General features: G+C 49.8%; 1 non-coding gene across 1 annotated transcript; it reads right to left on the bottom strand.

Annotated features, from left to right (window-relative positions):
- Window positions 1-1634: 1634 nt before the first annotated feature.
- On the bottom strand, window positions 1635-1709 carry Trnas-cga (transfer RNA serine (anticodon CGA)). The gene has a single exon. It is a non-coding gene; the product is annotated as a tRNA-Ser (tRNA).
- Between the last annotated feature and the right edge of the window lie 6798 nt (window positions 1710-8507).

Below are 8507 nucleotides of genomic sequence, written 5' to 3'. Positions count from 1 at the left end.
TTTTTGCACTACCGGGCAGAACGACCAGGATGGTGCTTTTCTGTCGTATCTTGTGATGTTTGATGAGACAAATGTTCCTATGAATGGATTTGTCAATAAACAACACTCCCAATAATACTCGGACACAAGCCCGCAGCTCGCTAATGAAGAGGGCCGGAATAGCCCAAAGGTCATCGTGTGGTGTGCTATTGGACAGTCCATTGGAATCATTGGCACATATTTTTTAAATACAACAAAGGACGGCTAGTGATTGTCAATTACGTTACGCGGCCAAGATTAACAACTTTTCCGTAAGTACGTGAGACGGTTTCAGTAATATGGGGCTATCGTTCACGTAATTCAAAGGCTAAACTGAGGCACCACTTTCCACGTCGATTACTCTTACGATTAGACGATATACCATGAGCGGCGCGAGCATCTGCTATTCCAGCCATCTCAAGAACAAAGTATCTGACTACGACTACACAATACTGTTTGCCTGAATGGCGCAATTGAGGAGAGATAGACGCCATTCCACAATAAGTTCCTGAGAACGTAATGAGGAACTACCGCGAACATCTAGAACAACGCATTGCCAATGATAGAAACAGTTTGTGTGATGTACCTTGTAAGAAATAAACTTGTGTTTGGTTTTTCAGTAACGTCAATGTGAGTAGAACAGTTATCTACAAGTTTTATTGCTGTAAACATAATGTCACCCTCATAGTAACAAAATTAAAATGTACTGTTTACCGTGGGCTACCCAGTAAGTACATCTATCCTTTAAATTATCAGTTGAGGCGGCTGCATCTGCAAAACACTAACAGGAATCGTTAGCAGTATAATGAAACATGTGTTAAAGGGCTACCGGGGAAACATTAGTTTTGGTTCCAGAGTAATTAAGAAATATGCGAGGCATTAATAGGCGGACTACATATCTGAAGAAAAAGGCTGAAGAAAAGAAAACCAACTTTATATCATTTTTGGATTTAGAATAAAGATTTAGCCAATGTTCACTGAAAGGCACTCCTTGCAGTTCTGAAGTTATCAAAAATAAACTACAGCTCACGTAATTTTGTGTAAAATCCGAACGGAAATCAGACGGTAGTCACAGTAGATGACGGAGATCAAAGGGAAACAGTAACTGAGAGGGGAATGAGACAGCGTTACATCATATCCCCCGATTTATTCAATCTATACATAGAGCTAGAAGTAACGGGAATCAGAGAGAAATTTTGAAAGGGAATGGAAGTTCAGGGACAAGAAATAAAATCTTCGAGTTTTGCTGATGAGACTGAAGTTCTATCTGACGCGGCAAAGGTCGTAAAAGATGAGCTGAACGGGTTGAATAGTGTCTTGAAAAGATGTCAGAAGATGAACGTCAACAAAAGTAAATCGAGAATAATGTAATGCAGTGAAATTAAATCAAGGGTGACGATGGAGGAATTAGGTTTAACAACTGGTATTAAAAGCAATTGATAAGTTTTGTTATTTGGGTACCAAAGTACTGATCACGCCCGAAGTAGAAAGGGTATAAGACGCAGACTGGCAACAGAAAAAAAAAGTTTATAAGAAAGAGAAAATTTCCAGAATGAGATTTTCACTCTGCCACGGAGTGTGCGCTGATATGAAACTTCCTGGCAGATTAAAACTGTGTGCCCGACCGAGACTCGAACTCGGGACCTTTGCCTTTCGCGGGCAAATGCTCTACCAACTGAGCTACCGAAGCACGACTCACGGCCAGTACTCAAAGCTCTACTTCTGCCAGTATCTCGTCTCCTACCTTCCAAACTTGACAGAAGTTCTCCTGCGAACCTTGCAGAACTAGCACTCCTGAAAGAAAGGATATAGCGGAGACATGGCTTAATCCCCAGGCTGTGGCTAAGCCATGTCTCCGCTATATCCTTTCTTTCAGGAGTGCTAGTTTCTGCAAGTTTCGCAGGAGAGGTTCTGTAAAGTTTGGAAGGTAGGAGACGAGATACTGGCAGAAGTAAAGCTTTGAGTACTGGGCGTGAGTCGTGCTTCGGTAGCTCAGTTGGGCAGTCTGCCTTCGGCAGGGCAACAGAGCGGACGCGTACGTGTTGACTTCGTGCGGCGCGCGAGCTCGCCTTGTTTACTTTCCGACGGCCGTTGCTTAAGTGCCGGCTTACCTTGTACGATCCATGGCGAACCGTTACCGTAAATCAACACTCCGATTTACTTTCTGCAACGATTATGCCCGACCCAAAGCACTTGAGGTGGAGCGTTTTCTGCGAGAGGAAGTGAAGATCCCGGCGACCGATATTATAGGCATACATTTGTCCATCGTGAGCAGCACGGTCTATGTGAAAATCATTAACGACGCGGCGTGCGAACGCATACTACGTGAGACCAAACAGGGGCTCCGCTTCTGTCACGCTGATGGCAATGTGGGAGAGGTAACCGTCGACCACGCAGGCTTAGGTATGCGAACGATACGCATTTTCGAATTGCCATTCGAACTTCCAGCTGAGGAAGTCGTCGCGGCACTACGCCCATACGGCACAGTCCACGGCCACACTGCGGAGAAGTGGACACAGTTTCGGACGTATCCTGTCCTAAACGGGGTCCGACAGGTCACCATAGATCTCCGAAGCCACGTCCCGTCCTACTTACAGATCGGCGGATGCCGTGCCATAATTATATACGATGGCCAGCCTCGGACCTGTTCCGGGTGCGGCAAAGAAGGCCACCTTAGATCCGAATGCCTACAACGGCGTATTACGCAACTTCCAGCTGCCGAAAAACCACCCACGTCGCAACCTACAGTGCTACCGGTGACCTATGCCGCTGCTCTGGCTTCTCCTACCGCTTTGCAACGTCGCCCGGTCACCACAAACGACGCCACCAACGAGCCCGACCAGACACTGACGGAGAGCGCCTCGGACGACCTGCCGCCTCGGCCGGCCATTGACGCCGCTCCGAAGATGCCGACGCAACCAGACGCTGACCCTGATCTCGGAAACACGATGGAGATCGACTCGCTCATCGTTCCTACAGCGGCCTTTCTGCCAGAACGACGTGACTCCCTTCCGTCGTCGGACACGGAGGGTCGCACACGGAAACAACGTTCCCCGAAACGTCGCAAGCGAAGACGTCGCACCGTTTCCGGCCAAGAGGAGACGTTACAAGTCGAGGAGGACGTACCCGTCGACCAGCACGAAGCCTCCGAACCCGCTACTGCTGACGAAGACGTCATGAGCGCGGAGACATCTATCGGTGTGCCTGCGCCCCGTGCTGACGCTGAACTAAATCATGAACGTCTCACAGGCGACACGACACCACGCACAATTACAACATCTTCTGAAGACAAAATGGACGATACACCAATTTCCGCTTCCACGGCGTGGCACGAGGAGGAGGTCACGGAGCAGGAGCCGTTACGGGACCCTGCGCCGTCACGGCCGCACCACTAATCATACTCTCCCCAGACTCTCCTGCGGCCCAGCGGGATAACGTTCCGCTGCGACGCCCACACCCTTGCACGGACGGCGGAGTGGACCAGCCACCAGCAATCCGACACCAGGCCTACCGGATAGCAACCATCAACACCAACAACATCCGTTCCAGGGTGAAAATCCGCCTTATGCAGGAGATGTTCTGGGCTTCGGATATCGATTTCGCCCTTCTGCAGGAAGTTCACTTGGCTAGTCTCCCGGATATTAATGGCTATACCGCCCACGCCTCCGCGAGTGATCCTATGGGCCGCGGGGTGGCCATCTACGTCCGCCACGGGATTTCTGTGACCGATGTCGCCTTCCTTCCATCAGCTCGGGGCATGGCACTCACTGCCATGGGGACACGCATCATTAATGTCTACGCTCCCTCAGGCACCGAACGACGGCATGAAAGAGCCCAGTTTTATTCCGAGGAAATCGCTCCCCTGTTTTTAGGGCGTTATGACCATTGCCTACTAGGAGGTGACTTTAACAGCGTTCTGCATCCTAAAGATCAGATCCCCCACTATACTACATGCCAGGAGCTACGTATAGTGGTGCGAGACCTCCTGCTTCACGATACCTGGGAAGTACAACACGGCGACCTTTCTGGCCATACCTTTCTTACAAGTCATTCCGCAAGCCGACTAGACAGGATATATGTCTCACAAACTCTTAGATCTGCGATACGGGGCGCCGAACGCTGGCCGCTGGCCTTTTCCGACCATTGCGCTTACATCTGTACGGTCCTCCTTCCGCCGCAATCAGTATGGCGCAGCCGTGCGCCATGGAAACTCAATACCTCACACTTGCATGACCAGGCGTGTCGCCAACAAGTCACTGACACATGGACAGCCTGCGAACGACGCCTTCCCCGCTACCCCTCGACATTGACATGGTGGTTGGACTGCGCCAAGCCGGCGATCCGGAGGACACTGATGAGATACGGGAAGGACATGGCCGACTGGCATCGCACCACTGTTGACTTCTATTACGCGATTCTCCGAGATCTGGATGCTCAACCGCCAACCCCGGACAACCAGTTGGAACGGCAAAGAACTAAGGCGAAGATAATTGCGCTGGCACGCCGGAAATTGCAAGGGGTCGTGATACGGACGCGGCGCCACGATCACGCGGATTTAGAAATTCCATCCATGCATGATATAGTGTCCGACAACCGAAGGCGTCGTCGGCAGATCATCAGCACTTTGACAACGCCTCATGGAACGCAGGTGACCACTCAGAATGACATCGTCCGCGCATTCGTCGAGCACTACCGTCGTACTTATAGTGATGACGCCTCTGAAACTGCAGCAGACGACTCCATTTTGAATTACGTCACGCGCACCCTCCCCCACACGGAGGCGGATGCTTTGACAGTGGCGGTCACGCTAGACGAAGTCAACAACGCAATCGCCAAAGGTGCAGTCAACAGATCGCCCGGCATTGACGGCTTACCGATTGAGTTTTACCGTACCTTTCGGGACCTCATGGCCCCACGGTGGACGACTATGTATCAAGAACTGATAACATCTGACCAAGCAATCCCACCCGCCTTTGCTGAGGGCATCATTATACCAGTCCACAAACCAGCCCGTGGTTCGATGGTCACGAGTTACAGACCGCTCACCCTCCTCAATGCCGATTACAAGATTTTCGCGCGCCTACTGGCAATGCGGCTCCGAACTACACTCCCTCATATCCTCTCGCCAGAACAAACGACGCCTGGCGGACAGATTAACATACAGACTGCCACAGGGGAATGCCGCGACTTAGTTGCGATAGCGGCGGCATGCAGGCTCCGGGCAGCGCTCGTCGCTATAGACTTCGACAGCGCCTTCGATAAAGTGCGTCATCGTTTCCTGTTTTCGGTGGCAGCCCGAATGGGCATCCCCCCTCCGTTTCTCGACGTCATCCGGCGTCTTTACGACAGTGCCAGTTCACGTGTCCAAGTCAATGGACGTATAGCAGGGCCGGTACCTATCTGCCGTTCGATACGGCAGGGGTGCCCCCTCTCTACCCTCCTGTATGCTATTGCCCTTGAGCCCCTTATTGGGGGCTTGACGACCAAGCTTTCTGGCCTCACCCTACGCCAACACACTTTTCGCTGTCGGGCATATGCTGATGACCTCCTCCTCCTCATTCGCTCCGGCTCTGAGATTCGGGATGTCCTCGACTTGATTACCCGTTATGGGGCTGCCGCTGGCAGTGCCATGAATGTCGCCAAATCTTCTGCAATGCACATTGGACGAGGCCTCCAGGAGGGTGAAGTGGCACCACTGCCGCTTGTGCGGACTTTCCGGTACCTAGGCATTACCTTTACCCCCACGGTCACACGCACGGCGGCAACGAATTTCCGTCGCCTGTTACACGTCATCCGCAACGACGTCCGTCAGAACCTCTTGCGCCGCCAGGACACACTTCAACGGGTTGCGTTTATTAATCTTTATGTGGCATCAAAATTGGTTCACATCGCGCAAGTTCTCCCTCTGCCAACTGCAATTGGGCGCAACCTTCAGGCGGCTTTTGGCTATTACCTCACGGCTGGTTCAATGTTTAAAGTCCGTTATGAGACACTTACCCTGCCCACACGGTATGGTGGCGTTGGGCTCGTCAATGTCCGTATGCGATCTGCAGCCTTGTACATGAGTACCATGAGAAAACAGTGGATGGGCCAGGGTACATCTCTAACACGCAGCTTGCTTGAGGTCCTCCTACCAGCTTCCACCTCACCACCAGTGTCTGTCGGCCATATCGTGCCTCATTTGTCCCATCTTTCGACCTTTTTCGTCGACTACAGTTATATACATACCAGTCTCCCAGATACACGCCCACCTAGGACTAAGGATTTTTACAGCCTGTTGCTGCGCTGTGTTCCCCGGAATGTGATGGAGACCAAACACCCCTCCATCCAGTGGCCCATAGTGTGGACTACCGTCCACCAGCCCTTCCTCCCTACGAACGTCCGGGCGCTGTGGTATCACATAGTCAACAGGAAATTTGCCACGAAGCAGCGCCTGCACAACATTGGCTTGTCAGAATCCCCTCTTTGTCTCCTTTGCCAGCAACTGGACACTGATGAACACCGTCTGACATGCGCCTCATCGCAAGATGTATGGCGCTTCGTGCAGCAAATCGTTGCCTGCTATCTCCGGGTGCCACCAGACACAGTCGAGCCTCGAATGTTTCTATACCCGGAGGACCGACATTTTCCCGCCGCCAAATGTCATGCTGTTACGTGGGTCAAAGGGTGGGCGGTCGCTTATCTCTTTAATGAGGGACCTAAATCCCGCCTCGACTTCTGGACCTATTTACGAACAGCCCATGCAGCTCTCGAAAACACGCCACGTTACCGAACATTATTTGCTAACTATCTTCGAGCGGTCCTTGTTAGACCTCCACTGAGTTGGGGGGTGCCTGGCACAGAGGGCACCCACCCCTCCTCCCCCGGCGGTGTCTGAGTTTCAACCGCCTACGATCTATTCTACTTCTGACCTCCGCGGATGGGAGAGCGCGTCGCAGATTGCGCGGATTTTATTTCTTTTTGCTTTTCCTTTTTCCTTTCTTTTTCTTTACCTAGAATTTATAATTCTTTTGTCTTTCGCATATGTGTTCCCATAATTTCATGCTATTAGTGAATATTACAAAAACACATGCAAATAAATAAATAACAACGCCTTCCACTACTGTTGATTCCTGTTTCTCCCACTTCCCTAAGCACCACAGGCTCGGTGGTGGTGCGGGGGACACTGTGGCCAGGCCTCAGGTTTCGACCCCTGCCCACTTTGCCCCCAGAGCCCCCACCGGTCCCCAAAAAAAAAAAAAGTGGTCATTTTAGAAAAAAAAAAAAAAAAAAAAAAAAAGTTGGTAGAGCACTTGCCCGCGAAAAGCAAAGGTCCCGAGTTCGAGTCTCGGTCAGGCACACAGTTTTAATCTGCCAGGAAGTTTCAAAGAGAAAATTGTTAACATGAGATATAAATTTAAATGTTAATAAGTCTTTCCTGGAGATACTGTCTGGGGTCTAGCTTTGTACGGATGTGAAAGGTGAAAGATAAACATTTACAGCAAGAAGAAAATAGATTATTTAAAAATGGTGTGTTACAAAAGAATGATGAACATAAAATGGTTAGACAACGAAAGAGTTTTATACAGCAACTTGTCTAAGAGAAGAGACAAATTTATAGAACACATACTGAGGCAACAAGAAATCGTCACATTATTCGAGGGAAGGTTGATGGGGAACATCTGCTGAGGGAAACCTAGGAATGAATAGAGTAAACAGATTCAAATGGGTGTGTGCTGCAGAAGTTATACATAGAGGAACAGACTTGCACGAGATAGGTTAGTGAAGAGAGCTGTAGTAAATCAACCTCCAGACTGAAAGCGGTAAGAACAACAGGTAGTTCAAAAGTAGCCAATCCCTACTGCGTCTTTTTGTTTTAGTATTTCGTTCGCACGATATTCTGTCATTCCGTTGGTTAAACGAGTGAACATCCTTGGTAGTTGATCCGTTAGTCAACTATGATACCTCAAAACGGCTGAGAATCCGTTCAGCTTTGCTGACCTTGCGAACATTCACCTGACTTATGAGAAACTTCACGGCAGCGTCCTCGCTGCTAAAAGGCTTTCAAGAACTATATCGAAATTGACGTCATTCATAAAGGTTAGTGTTTACATCTGGAGATAGGTTGTTGCGAGCGACAGGTTCGTTGTAACAAAGAAAAGATGTAGCAGGAAACAGGAGATAAGCATGCACATCCGACTTCGTCGATGAGGCATTGGTGCACTTAGCAAAGGATTCCGTTTGCGAAAATCTATGCTGTTATTAGTGCGACGGACGATTCGAATAGTAGTGTTGTGTTCCATGTGAGACATTTTCATCTATATCATCCACAAAACGTCCCTCCATATTAACCCAGTTTTGCCATCAATTAGTTCTGCAATTTGATGCTCAGCCAGAATTTCTCCACTCCTTGCTCGTTGAAACTGTGCCTTGTGCTATGTTCAGGGATGAACCAACGTATGTCAATACGTAATTGGCCATATAAGTGTACTGAGCACCACGCAGGCGTT

This window comes from Schistocerca serialis, chromosome 9 (genome assembly GCF_023864345.2).
Source record: "Schistocerca serialis cubense isolate TAMUIC-IGC-003099 chromosome 9, iqSchSeri2.2, whole genome shotgun sequence".
Classification (NCBI taxonomy): Eukaryota; Metazoa; Arthropoda; class Insecta; order Orthoptera; family Acrididae; genus Schistocerca; species Schistocerca serialis.
Note: the sequence above shows the minus strand (reverse complement) of the source record. Positions and strands in the feature narration are given on the sequence as shown.